The following is a 15292-nucleotide window of genomic DNA, read 5'->3' as shown; positions in this document are numbered from 1 at the left end:
TTTGGGAAAAGAACCTTTGAGGTTGAGAGGGTTTAGAGTTGGCAACATGAAGGAGAAAAGTTGGGCAGCTTGCCTAAAGCAAGTCTGCGTCACAGATTTGTTCCCTCTGTGAACAGAATCTGTTCTGTTTTCAGAATTAAATTTCAAAATTTTTCTTAAGTCTAGCTGTCCTAAATTATTCCTAAACATCATAGGGTCCTTCCAAACACAAATCATTACCCTTGAATTCATAATTCCAATTTAAGGAGAGTAAAGTTAGAAGTCAAGTGAAGTTAGTTTCCAATTCAAGTCGAGTTAGAAGTCAAGTGAAATTAGAAGTCAAGCTTAGAAGTTAAGAAGTTAGTTCAAGCAAGTCCTCCAAGCTTTTCAGGAGTCTTTATTGAACGTTTTAACTTCATTTTAAGGCTCAAGTTGCAAGTCAAGTAAAGAGTAAAGAGTCAAGAGTTTAAAGTTGAGTTCATTTTCTCAAAGTTATTAGGGAACTATGTATTCCCAAAGAAGTTTTAAAGAAATGTCTTTACATTTAAACAAGGTTGGAAACGGAGATTTCCAAAAGAGCCTTCGGGCTAGTTTTTGAGTAATTATCTCATATCAGCAGGAATAAATATGTTTTAAAAACATAAGAGCCAGTACATTTTTGGGAGTAGTATCGAGCACCTAATTGGGGGAGCGTTCAAAGAACCCACAGCCCCCATAGAACCATGTTAGCCACCATGGGTAGAAAAGGATCATATTTTTTTAGATGAATCCTTTTCAGATTAGACTAGTGGATCCATTAGGCAGTTCAAGTCTTATACCTTTGGCCGGGTATAAGATGCTCTGGCAGCGTGAGGTCGATCGCTGTATCATCACTATAGCTTTTATGTGATGGTTGTCGGTTAGAGAAACTCCCACAACAATTATTGTATTTTTATACACAGAGATTATTGTATATTTATATACATCAGTTCATTGTATTTCTATATACATTTCAGGCTTATTGTATCCTTGTATACACTTAGAGTTTATAGCATGTTTTAAACAGTGTTTCTTTATATCGCACTTGTTTTAAATTGCCTTATATTGAAAGAAGTCAGTCAGGTTGAGTTGAGTTGAGCAAGGTAAACTTTTTAGTTCTTCCAAATTTCCTTCTAGCCTATGTTGCTTAGTTTTCCAGCTCGCATACTCGTACATTCCATGTACTGATGCCAGTTGGCCTGCATCGTTTTATGAAGCAGATACAGGTACCCCGGATTAGCATCCTGCACGTCGTTGATCCATTTGAGCACTCCAGAGTCAGTGGTGAGCCTCCTTGCATTCCGGAGGACTCAATTATTTTGTGTTCTTAGTTTTTGTTTTATTAGGATGTTGCAGGGTCTGTCCCAACATCCATCTCAGTATTTTAGAGGTTTCATAGACAGACAGACAGTCAGTCAGTTAGTTTTGAGTCTCTCATCTATGTATATATGTAAATATTCTATTTTGAGATTCGAGTTGCCTTTATGGCCATATTTTATAAATTAAGTTGTTTTGTAATATTGCATTGCATTGAGTTATTCTGTTGGGTTAGGTTTTCGCTGAGTTAAGAAAGTCAGGCCAAGGGTTCGCTTGGGGCCAGATATGGTCTTCGGGTGCCGGTCCCGCCCAGGGTGTAGGCTCGGGGCGTGACATGAATTATAGGAGGGGATTTGGAAATTTTTTAGCCCTAAAGAATGTTCTTTTGAGAATGGGTAAGGGAAATGGGTTTAAAAAATTTGGTCATGAGATTAAAGGGGTTGGGGAAGTGGGTTAAAAATAGGGAATGTGTTTTTTTTTTAAATTCGGGTAATTTGGGTCAACTTGCATCAAATGAGGGGTATATATGGTGAAATTAGTAACTGTAGGAGTAAAACTAACTTCATTTTAACGGTAAGGTTAAAATCAACCAATAAAACAAAGTTGAGAGGTATTTTTGACCCTTTTCCCAAAAAAGAGAGTAGTCCAACAAGCTAGAAAAATGAAAATAGATCTAGGAATCTATAAAAATATAGTGAGAAACAGAGAGGATATTGAGCTTTGAGTTCTAGTTTCACTCTTTTATCCCTTTCCTCATCCTCTCGGGTACATCGGAGTTCGCGATTGGTGGTGGAATCATATTCAAAAGCTCATGGTTCTCAGTTCTGTTGCCCTCGAAAAGGTAATGTTTTCTCCTTTATGATATTCCCTTCATCTTTTCTATTTCGACCTGTCGTTTCCAGCTTTGTATAGTCGTTACTCTGTGGTTGTGGTTATGTAGTTGTTGATTGTGGTTACGTTTTTGGTAGTTTGAATATGTTATGCTTATGTTCTCGACCGATTTTTTTTATCTAATGCTAACGTGGATTCAAAAATTTTCCATCTTGTTTTAAGTGTTGTCGCCTCTTTGTATTTTGCTTGAATTCATTTATTTTTGTTTCTCTCGTCTGCTTATTTGGACTTTGTCGACCACTTTTCTTTCAATGTAATGACTCGGAAGGTCATTTTTGGTAATTTCAAAGTATTCGGTGACTTTAGTTAATTAGTTGATGGGCAATTGTGAATAGTTGACTTAATCGATAGTTATTGGTCTAAAATGATCATTTATTTAAGACCCTATACCATTTGTACCAAATAATTAAATTAAATTAGTGAAATTTACCACTTTGAATTATACCTAATTATTTTATTTAGAAACAAAAAAGAGATCGGGGAACACGAAGGAGATGTGCTTCAGGCGGCGGGTAAGAAACAATCTGAAACTTGTGATATTTATATACTTAATGCTTGAAAAATGTTCACTGTTAATATTATTATTTAATGAAAGTTGATAGGTATTTGGAAATTTAGCAAGTTTTGACCGTGTGTAGCATGTAATATTTTTGGTTTGGGTGGGAACGAACTAATAAGAACTTTGATTTTTGTTTGTTAGCGAAAGGATTCCAGGGAATTGAATCACTGACGAGTAGGAAATCATTAGAATCATGAATTATAGATGGGGATTTACATGAAAAAGAGAAAGATTTTGACAGTGGGGTCATGATGTCGCCGCCACTGATTTGTTTTTGTAACAGTAGCTTCAAAATTAATAATATAGTCGTTTATTATATTATAAATTCAATTTTTAATATATTGAGATATGCAATTAATTATTATGTGTCTGATGTTATGTGAATACCATTTGAATTAGGATATTGGGAAAACTGAATTTAACCCTAGACTTGAAACTTGGAAAATATAATAGTTGAAATGTTAATTGGCATCAAGATTTACGAACTTGATTATATTGGGTGAATTTTTGGGTCAAGGCTAAACATATAGTAATATGAGTGTTGTTAGTTTTGAAGTCTTATTCTGGTTATTGATTTGAATAGATTGTATTGATTTGAAAGTACAACGAAAGAGGAAGGCTCAAGTGCCGGAGTGATTGCTCGATTGTTTTAGGCAAGTGGATTTCTAAACCTTTGTAAGTGTATGGAATTTGTGTATTTCCTTGTAATATGTGTTTGGGGGTAATGAGACTTGGTGATGGGTTGACTTGTCCACATTGATTAATTCTAATGATGAAAAAAGGGTAATAAAAGGCAATATGATTAATTGTTTGTGTGTGATGTGTTGAGAATGGTTTGAAACGCTTGTTGAATCATTGTTGATGTTGTATCATGATTGTGTTTTGTGAATTGTGCAATGTTATGAAAATGGTCATCTCCTCATTATTTGTGTGAACATGTCATTGCATGATTCTGAGACATGGTTGTGACAAGTGTTATGTGAATTGAGAAAGAATAAGAAATTAAAGAGGAGGTACCATTTCGAGGAACGTATTGCGCGTCGCGATGGATACTATATTTCGAGGGACGTATCGCGTGCCACGATGGTTACTATTATCGAGGGTCGTATCACGCACCGCGATGGATGCATGGACAGATATGTCCCCCATGGGTCCCGGACTAAGAGACAGCTGGTGTGTATCACTAGGTCAGACATGCATCACTATACTTGACATTGCATTCCATTGCATTGCACATATTTATCATTAGTGAACTTGATATTGTGTTTTGGTGATCTTGTGAGTGCCTTCTTGTGGAATTTTGATTGATGAATATTGAGCTTGTCGTTGAGGATATGTAATTGTTAGAGTGTTGTTGTTGAGTTGTGTGCTATGTGAATTATGAACAATTAGGTTGAGCTGGTTTAAAGCAGGTTATAATTCTGGAGGTTGTAATTGATGAATATTGAGCTTGTTATTGAGTATATGTGATTGTTAGAATGTTGTTGTTGAGATATGTGCTTGTAAATTGTGAACTGTTAGGTTGGGCTGATTTTATGCAGGTTGTAGTTGTGGAGGTTCGGTTGGGGTGTAAGGAGTACCCGTATTCTATCCCATTAACTTGTGTTCAGAGGTTTACTTGCTGAGTACTATGTGGTTTGGTACTCACTCCTTGCTACTACTTTTTTTTGTAGGTTACTAGCCCAGACCTTTGTGATATTTCCTCTTCTCCTTGTGGAGGTTTGTGAGGTAGCTGCTTGTCATTTCAGCGGACCTCCTTTCTCCTTAATTATGATCTTGTCTATTCTAGAAACAATGTCATTTGAAACATGTATTTTCATTCAACTTTGTTATAATACATTATAGGCTTGTACACGTGAGAACCAAATTTTGGGGATATTTTTGAGTTGATTGTGAAATTTCCGCATTTTATTGTACTGGTTGAGTTTTAGGCTGACTTGTCTTGGTGGGATAAGGGGAGTGCCATCACATCCATTTTTGGGTCGTGACATTCAATTAACCATTTTTTTAAGCATCAAAGGTCTCTGTTGAGTTTAGTTACTGTTACTATTATCTGTCTTTCAAAATGAGGGTGAAATCTCAATGCTAATTAGTATGGAAATGGTACATCGTTTCGCCTATCGTTTGTTGGATGTGTCAGCCAGTTTTTCTCCACTTTTGGATCTCATGTTTGTCCATTTGTTCAGCATGTTGGATTTCGGAATCAAGTTTCTGTCTTCTTTGTCTAAATTTTAGTCGAAATGCTCATTATTTGCAGTAGAGTTCATAAAGTGAGTCCCTGTTGTTGTTTTTTTTCCTTTTGCTCCAGTTCTTGTTTTCTTTCAAGTTGTTACCCTTTTCATAGAATGTTTTGAGCTTTTATAATTGTATACATGTGTAGTAGCTTCTCTTATCTTAGTTTTCCACTATTTTATAGTTAGCTTAAATTTAGCTTTATGAGTTTAATCAGATTCTCATCTTCTTTAGTTCCCAGTTGATTACTTGTTGTTTAGTCATAGACATTGATTATTTGCTTAGTATTTAACTTTCAGATATTGGCCCCCTTTTGATAGTAAAATATCATTATGATGCACTTATTTTATGTTAGTATTGTTTGCCTCTTCATAAATACAAAACGGTGTGAATCTTATTCCTTTCTTAACCAATAATGTAGTGTGCTTGCTTTAGTTGGTTATTACCTTTTGTTTTAATTGTGGTATATTAGTTGGTTATGTGAGCCAAATTGAATTGCACTTGTGCAATTTATTCAATCATATGTCACTTTTTGGAATTTCCAAGTGTTAAACTCTCTTCTTTTTTTTCTTTCCAAAGCTAAATGCCAATTGTTTCCTTAGAATATCATATGAATTTAAATACTCATGAAGTTTGGTTAAAATTTAAGCATGTTGGGGAAGTAGGCCTCAAGGTTTTATTTTGATTTGTTTCATGTATGTGGTTTGTTAATATTGTAGTGATTTCCATATTTTTGGAATGAACATACTTTTGTCTTTCTGTTTGTGAGCCAACTGGAAGCTGAGCCTTTTTTTTTAATTGTCAATCTGTCTAGCATGTGCATTGTGTTATATTTCTTGCGGCTTTTACTTTATTATTTATAGAAGGCATTTGAGGGAGTGTATATTATTTCTTTTTTTCCTATTTTCTTTACATGTGATGTTTTGCGGAGTCCAAATTGGACTCTTTTCATCATCTCCTTGCATTCTCGAGTATCGAGTTAGCCTCATCTTATTCGAACGAAAAGGAGGGAAAGTTACAGGGCTGGGAGCTGATATACAGGTCTCGGAGCGGAAATAAGAGGGCCGTATACGTGCCATATACAGTTGTATACATAAGATATACATTGATATACATCCAGTGTATACACTGTATATTGGAGCAGAAATTGGCCTGAGAAGTCCCCAAATTTCCAGTTTTGTGTTTTGTTGTAATTGGGCCAAAAGTCCATTTATTTTTAGTATCATATGCTAGTTTTAGGATAGGTGAAATTGGGCTCAAAAGCCCAAAGAAAAATCAGTCTCTATATTAGTTTAGGACAGGTTGAAGTGGGCTAAGAAGCCCAAATCCGAACTAGGCCTAAGTACTGGCTCAGGTGAACATAAACCAGACTTGGGCCCAAATCTCCCTCTCTCCTTATTATATATTTCATGCTAATTTTATTGTTAGTGCATGCTTATTTGCTAATTAATTTTAAGGTTCTTAACTCATAATTCTCCAAAAGATAACCATTTTCAATCGATTTAATTGTTAGTGCATGTTTATTTGCTAATTGCATACATTTTCCTAAAAAGTTGAATAAGTATTCATTTTCTTACTTAAATTTCTTTGCAAGTTATTTACTTAAGTAATATTTCTCCAATATTTCCCCTCCCCTAAAAAATAATTATAAGTTTTAAACTGTTTATTTTCGCAACTTAGTTAAGTAGGCATATTTCATTAAATTTTAGACAAATAGTTAATTATCGGATAACCGCATGTTAGCAGGCATTTCGGGTGCTTTCAAACCCTTCCCAAAATGCTAATATGAATCCAGAACCCCTTTTTAATATTTTCATTAGATTTCTGTTTTAATCTTTTGAAAAAATAGTTTTCTTGATTTTTCTTTAAAAATTAATTGGCGACTCTTAAACCCTTTAGTTTTTTAAATAAAACATATCTCAAAGATGATTTGATTCATTTTCTCTCTATTTGTCTTGGGGTTAAGTGGTGCCTCGGACAGAAGAATGGGATGCTCCTCGGGAGCAACACAAAGTTCATTGTAAAATCTGTGATGCCAGTGTTTCTCCATTCTTAGTATGTCACGTTCAGTGGGATATTTCAGAAACAAAATACCTCTTTCAGGCAAAACGTCATCACCAATATAGGCATCTTTTCCTCCAATTCCAACCATGATGCTAGTATGACGAGGACAACCAACTACACTTTGGAAAACAACCCTCAAAGGTAGGGGTAATGTCTGCCTACATTCTACCCTCTCCATACCCGACTTTTGAGATTCCCGACGAGATTGAATTGAACCCCCTTTCATGGTTCAACAACATTTGCATCAGAAGAAAACCACATGAAATCATCATACCCAATATAAAATTAGAAGTACTCAAAAGCCCAAAATTTAGCAAAGAATAAAAAAGCACATAAATACAAGTGAAACAGAGACGAATCAAATTCGATTGACAATCAAACAGACCTTTATGGAGACGAACCCAATGTTGTGGGAATAACTATAATTGCAAATAAACCTGAAACTTCAAATCAAATCAATATTCCACTTCAACCAATTAGTTTTTGTTTGGTTTGAAATTATATTAACTGACTCTTCTATTTTACATTTTATTATATTTAAACAACCCTAACAAATGACAAAGGCTAAAATTAGTATTTAAAAGCATGAGCTTCCGACAATTGTCACTGCTTATAAATCCATAAACTAAGTGGAGGTCGAAACTAACTGATGTTGAAGAATCAACGAAGGAGTTATGGTTAGGGGTGAAATGTCACTCGAACCTAGAGCTAGATGATTCTCCTCGAAAAGTGTTGTGGTTAGGAGTGTGATAAGTCTTAATGCTACCAGATGTTTTGACGATATCCTCACAAGTGCAGGGACCCGGTCCTCTACAGAGTATGCTCGTCCAGGGTCAAATGTTGTACAACTGGAAAGTTGTCTGTGTCAAAAGTTGGTGAAGTCGCCAGTGTACTACACCAACCAGAAGCGACGAGGTTGTTTGTCCAAAGGGTATTAACTCTTAATGTTTGATATATTCAAAACAAAAACAACAAAATCAACCATTCATTCAAAGAGATATTCAAGCTTTAAAACAGCAAGGGACCTAATAGATTACATTATTGCTTCATGTAACAGCTGTTACTTTGAGTGCTTGTATTTGTGCGTATATTGTAGGAATCATTTCGCTTGTGATAGAAACGTTTCAACCTTTGGTGAATCATTGTAAGAACTTAGTTGTGAGTAACTTAGTGTTTTACGTCAAAGTCTATATTATCAGTTAGGTTAGTATAGTGGGAAATGCAGGCATTGCTTTGGCTCATTGAGTGATAGTGTATTACTCAGGATAGAGATTACTAAGATAATCTCGTGTGTGTTGTAAACTGGGTTTTAGTTTGGCTTGTGAAGTTTATTAAAAGCAGTTTGAAAATCATGTAAGATAGGTCGTGGTTTTACTCCCTTGAGCAAAGAGGTTTCCACGTAAAGTTGCATGTTCAATCTTTACTTTCAGCATTTATTTACTTTCTATTATTGTAACCATGCTAAGGACCTAGTCCTATTGTAACTAGTGGACGCATACAATCTAACAAGTGGTATCAGAGCTTGACTTTTCAATTTGGGTAACACCAAGAGAAGAAAAGATCCTGAAGGAATGGTTGCTCCACCCAACACGGAGGAAGGTCAGTTATCTATCAGACCACCCCGCTTCAATGGACAATATTATGGGTGGTAGGAGAATCGTATGCATAATTACATCAATGATGAAGACACTGAGCTATGGGACGTGATTCTTGATAGACCGTACATTCCCACAAAGGAAGTGAAAGATGGAGAGCTCACTACAACGGTTATCAAAACCAGAAAGGAGTACAATGAAATAGACAGGAAGAAGATAGAAAAGAACTATAAAGCAAAGAAGATTTTAGTATGTGAAATTGGGTCAGATGAGTACAACCGCGTCTCTGCCTGTGAGACAGCCAAGAAAATATGGGACTGTCTCCAAACATCCCATGAGGGAACGACACAAGTTAAGGAGTCTAAGGTCGATATGCTTACGACTCAATATGAGAACTTCTGTATGAAGGAAGGTGAAACCATTCACGAGATGAACTCTAGATTCACCTCTATAACCAACGAACTAAAATGTCTTGGTGAGCCTATTCCCTCAAGCAAACAAGTTCGAAAGGTTCTCAAAGTGTTTCCCAAGTCATGGGAAAGCAAAGTGAATGCTATAATTGAAGCAAAAGATCTAAAGATGCTTGCCATGGATGAACTGATTGGAAATCTACAAACCTATGAGTTAAACAAACAACAGGGGACAAACATGAAGGAGGGAAAGAAGGAGAAATCAGTTGGTTTGAAAACATCTCAAAATGATGTGACTAGAGAGGAGGATGAAATGGAATATGTCACTAGAAGGTTCCAGAACATTATCAAGAAGCATAGAGGCTTTCAAAAGAGAGCTTCGACCAGCAGAGCAGCAAATGCAAATGATCTTTGTCATAAATGTGGCAAACCTGGTCATTTTATGAAGGACTGTCCCAGCCATAAGCAGGAAACTCAGGACTTCAGACCTAGTAGAAGGGACTAGGTCCTTGACCATGCCAAGAGAAAGGCTCATGTTGATCAACTAGTGAATAAAGCTTTGGTTGTATGGGGAAATGCATCCAGTGAATCTAAGGAAGAGGTAGACATCCATGAAGATGTCTCGATGATGGCTGTTGAAGATGATAGGACTGTGTTCAACTCCATTTTCTCACTAATGGTAAAATATGACGATGAAGAGGATCTAAATGAGGTAACCCTTTTTTATCTCAAAAATGATCTAGATACTATTCCCATTAAAAGATTGAGAAAACTTATTGTTGTATTGATTGACTCAGTTGATGAATTAATATTTGAAAATCTGATGATAAGTGAAAAACTAAGTTTGTGCGAGGATGAAAACTCAGCTCTTAACTCTCAAATTTCTTAAATGAGTGTTAGGATAGGTATCCTAGAGACTGGTAGCTTGCAACTCAATGAGGAACCTAGTACCTCTGAGGGTGCGAAACGAAAACTCAGTAACTTTGAGGTTGAACTAGAAGAGAAACTTAAGACCTCTGAGTCTAAGTTAGTTGCGTCCCTTGAAAGGAACTCTCAACTAGTAAAGGATCTTTGTATGATTAAAGAAGAGTTGAACCACTCCCTCAAATGGACTGATTCGTCTTAGATACTCTCTAACTTAGCAAATCAGAAGTTCAACAGCAAGAAGGGGTTAGGTTGTAGACAGATAGAGCCTCCCTACAATCCTCACAGTAAATATGTGTTTTTCTCTAACAATCTTTTGTGTGCCCACTGTGGAAGAAATGGTCATTTGAAACAAAATTGTGAGATTCTAAGAGGAGTAAAAGAAAGGCAGGAGAAGTGTCTTAAATCAAGAAAGGTTTTTGAAAAAAAGAAAAAAGTACCTGGTCCCAGTTACCATTTTAGCAAGAAAACTTTGCCCCTATGGACAAGAAGATTTCTCATTAAGCCTTTTGACAGCTTTTTGGAACTCCATTTGAAGTGGGTTCCTAAGTCTAATAAGTGATTCTTGTGCAGAAGAGATGAAGCAGTCAGTGTTGGTACATGGATAGTGGATGCTTAAGGCACATGACTGGAGACACTTTAAACTTCCTCTCTTTGGAAGCACACCAGGGGGTGGTGTGTCGTTTGGTGGTGGGAAGAAAGGTTTCATTCTCAGAATTGGCAAGATATGAAGAACAACTAATCATTCCATAGACAATGTACATTATGTCAGTGGTTTGAAATACAATCTCTTGAGTGTATCCTAAATTTGTGACAAGGGAAATGAAGTCAAGTTTTTGTCTGATAGGTGTTTGGTAACTAACTATGTAACTAACAAGGTTGTTATGACTGCCAAAAGAGTCAAAAATATGTATGTTGTAGATCTTGACTCGATAGAAGGAGACAGTCTTTCATGCCTAAGTGCTCAAGCTGACAATGCAAATCTATGGCATAGGCGATTGGGTCATGTGAGTGCATCTTTGCTGAACAAGCTCGTTTCAGGGGGCCTGGTCCGTGGACTACCAAAGCTGAAATTCTCTGATGATAAAGTCTGTGATGCATGCGCAAGGGGGAAACAAAATAGATTATCCTTCAAAATCCAAGAAAGGTGTGAGCATAACCAGACCTTTAGAACTTCTTCATATGGATCTATGTGGACCTGTCAAAGTTCAAAGCAAAGGAGGTAAGAAATATATTTTGGTAGTTGTTGATGATTTCTCTATGTTCACCTGGAACATGTTCCTATGAACTAAGGACGAGATAGTTGGCCTTCTGATCACCTTTGCCAAAGCAATTCAACTGAAAGTTAACTGCAAGATAGCTAGCATCAAATCTGACCATGGCACAGAGCTTGAATTCTCAAATTGAAGAATTTTGTGCTGAAAATGGAATTCATCACAACTTCTTTGCGCCAAGGACTCTTCAGCAAAATGGAGTTGTTGAAAGGAAAAATAGAACACTGGTGGATATTATTAGAACTAAGTTGATTGACTCAGGACTAGCAATGAATTTTTGGGCAGAAGCAGTCAACACAGCTTGCTATGTTACAATCAGGTGTCTTATTATGTCCATGATCAAGAAATCACCTTATGAGTTGCTAAATGACAGGAAACCTTCTATTGCTCATTTGAAGCCTTTTGGTTGCAAATGTTTTGTATTGAATAATAGAAAGGATGGCCTTGGCAAGTTTGATGCCATGAATGATGAAGGAGTGTTTGTTAGGTACTCCTCTACCAGCAAGGCATACAAAGTGTTTACCAAAAGAACTTTATGTGTTGAAGAGAGCATGCATGTGATATTTGATGAGTCTGAAAGCAATTGTGAACACAAAGAAGACCTGAATTTGGAGGAGCTGATCAAGGGAAAATAGGACAAGGCAATCCAAAATCCTGGAAACAAACAGGTCGCTAAAGAAATCTGTGTAGAACTCACAGAAGAACCTGGTCCCTCTAGTTCAGCACAGGAGGTACTATCTCAAAATCTAGAAGGAGAAAAAGGTGAATCTGATGTTGATGTGGAAGAAGAGATAACCAGAAAGTCCGAATGAAAGCATCAATCCTCACATCCACTGGACAATCTCATCTCCCCACGTGACTCCGGAATACAAACTAGATTCAGAACAAGAAATCTAGTTGCATATTCAGCCTTTATATCATCCATTGAGCCTAAGAATATCAAATAGGCCTTGAAGGATGCAGATTGGGTAACATCAATGCAGGAAGAGCTACATCAGTTTGAGAGAAGCAAGGTTTGGCACCTGGTCCCCGGACCTCTCAACAAAACCATTATTGGGACGAGATGGGTCTTTAGGAACAAATTTGACGAGCATGGGATCATTACCAGAAACAAGTCAAGACTCATGGTGCAGGGATATAATCAAGAGGAGGGGATTGACTATGACGAGACCTTTGCTCCTGTAGCAAGAATGGAAGCTACTAGAGTCCTGATAGCCTTTGTCGCTCATATGGAGTTTAAACTATTTCAAATGGATGTCAAAAGTGCTTTATTGAATGGGAATTTGATAGAAGAGGTGTATGTCAGACAACCTCCAGGTTTTGAAAATGCAGATCTGCCAAATCATATGCTGAAATTGTATAAAGCTTTGTATGGTTTAAAGCAAGCTCCCAGAGCTTGGTATGAGCGCTTGTCAAAGTTCCTCCTTGCAAATGGGTTCAAAAGAGGAAAAATTGATAATACCTTGTTCCTAAAATCCAGAGGTTAGGAGTTGTTGATTGTGCAGGTATATTTAGATGACATCATCTTTGGAGCTACTTCGGATTCACTGTGCAAAGAGTTTGGTGATTTAATGAGTAGTGAATTTAAAATGAGTATAATGGGGGAGATTACTTTCTTCCTAGGATTGCAAATCAAGTAGTCTTCTCAGGGTACTTCTATATGTCAAGAGATGTATATAAAAAAATTGCTCAAAAAGTTCAATCTACTTGAGGCCAAAGTTCTTGACACTCATATGAGCACAAGTGTGAAACTTGATCTAGATAAAGATGGTGTTGTGGTTAAACAGACCATGTACATGGGAATTATTGGGTCGCTTTTGTACCTCACTGCAAGCAGGCCTGACATAGTCTTCAGTGTAGGGATGTGCGCAAGGTTTCCAGCAGCACCAAATAAGTCACATTTGAAGGAAGCCAAGCGAATTTTGAGATACCTAAAGGGAACTCAGGACCTGGTCCTCTTCTTTCCAACTGGTGATTCACTTGATCTAATTAGTTATGCTGATTATGCAGGTTTTCTTGTTGATCGAAAGAGTACATCAGGCATGGCACACTTCCTCGGATCACTGATTTCTTGGGGGACTAAAAAAAAAATTCAGGCAGAATATGTGGCTGCTGCATTATGATGTGCTCAGCTCCTATGGATCAAGCAGCAACTAGAAGATTTTGGTGTTCTCACAGACACTATCCCTCTAATATACGACAACACCAGTGCAATGAACATGGCTAAGAATCTTGTTCAGCATAAGATGACAAAGCACATAGATGTGAGACATCATTTCCTAAGGGACAATATTGAGAAGCAAAATGTGGTGATGAGTTTCTGCAAGACAGAAAACTAGTTGGCCGATATCTTTACAAAGTCATTGAATAAAGAATGTTTCATCAAAAACAGGTTGAGGCTGGGGATGCACAAGATCACCTGATTCCATGAAAAGTTTGCACAAAATCTTTTATTTGATTATGTTAAGGAAGGAAGGTATCTATACTTGTTGTAATGCTTATCGTTTGAGAATTTATTTCTGGTACCTTAATGCAGGTATACACTCATGGCATGATGGTTGAAGAGAAAATCTAATCATACAGGTAGGGCTACATAGTAAATGGGACCTGGTCCTCACGAGGTTAGTATAACTTATGCTACACTGTGTATCTGCTAGCAGTCACTGCCACATGTCTCTCACGCATTCATCGCGTCAATTTCAGACGTCTTTTCACTTTAAATCTAAGAGTCGCTACTTTTCAGGGACCTGATACCTCTTGTACTTAAATATAAACCTAACCTCTGTGCATCCAAACATCTTAATCTCTTCCTAATCTCCGTTTGTGATTCACTTCTCTATTCTTGACTCTTTCCTTATTCTCATCAAAATGTCTAACTCTCCTTCATTTTTAAAGCTTCCTATCTCCCAAGAAATTGAAAACCCCAATTCATTTAATTTCTCAATTCCTCCCCTAGAAGGGTCCTGTTCTTCACCAGTCTGTGGTCCTGCTGAGACGGGGGAATCCACCACACCTCATACTGAAGTGGTGGCTTCTCCTACATTTCCATCTAGGAAAGTTCTACCTTGTTCACCGACGTTGGTTCTGTCGAGTGAAAAATCCCAAAATTCAGAGGCCCAATCAGTGGTGAAACCAAGTGGTGATCTTCCCTCTAAAGACATAGAAGTGGTTTCTAGGGCTGTGTCTTCTACAATGTTTGAGCGTTTGTTTGATGGAGATTTGCCTGATGAAAGGGGGCCTGAGTCAAATATTCTAGCCGTAGGGGCAGAACTAATGGTTATGCAAAGTTTGGCTTCGCTTAGGGGAAATGTTCAACCAACTCTATTGGAACAAGAGATAAGATCACCGGAATAGGTCCTTCACAATGTACAACCTGTGTTTGACCAAACTCCCAAGTCGTTTGATGTTGAAAGTGAAAAGGAGAAGGAAGAAGAACCTCCTTTGAGATTGTAGCGACCCTAAAAATAGATAGGTGAAACTAGAGCCTAACGTATGAATTTTTAAAGTTTAAGCATAAATTGGAAGTAGTCACTTTTGGAAAAAAAAAACAGTTCAGAATCTGGAAATTGGCTAAGTTCAAAATCTGGAAATTCTGCCAAGTGTGGAAATCAGTGAGTTTTTGGCCAACTTTGAGCAGTCATAACTCCTAGCTCAGGATGATCCAGGAGTAGTTCCAGTTATGTTTGGAAAGCGCTTGGAACGATCTTTCCAACGCCACCGAGTTTGCTCGATTCCGAGTTCGTATGAGCGAGTTATGCCCTTTGAAAGTTGGGCAGTTGGCAAGGAGTCCGTCCGGAAATTTAAGGGCATTTTGGTTTTTTCACAAATCTTTTCTTTTGAGGTTATATTATTGTGTTAGGCTGATTGTGGATCATTTTATTCCATTTTAAAAGAGTAAGGAAAGGTTCTCTTTGGAACACCATTGAAGGCCAAGGTGAAGTTGGAGCTAGGGTTGAAGGTTTTGAGTGCTTTCTTCTTCAATTTTTCGTGGGTTTCAACTTAGAGGTATGGTGACCCTTGATCCTTGAT

The 15292-nt window shown here is 37.2% G+C and overlaps 1 pseudogene; it reads right to left on the bottom strand.

The window, feature by feature from the left end:
• The window catches only part of LOC125853139 (actin-100-like), a 38697-nt pseudogene that overhangs the window by 4756 nt on the left and 18649 nt on the right, over nt 1-15292 (bottom strand).

Source organism: Solanum stenotomum, unplaced genomic scaffold (genome assembly GCF_019186545.1).
Source record: "Solanum stenotomum isolate F172 unplaced genomic scaffold, ASM1918654v1 scaffold9649, whole genome shotgun sequence".
Classification (NCBI taxonomy): Eukaryota; Viridiplantae; Streptophyta; class Magnoliopsida; order Solanales; family Solanaceae; genus Solanum; species Solanum stenotomum.
Note: the sequence above shows the minus strand (reverse complement) of the source record. Positions and strands in the feature narration are given on the sequence as shown.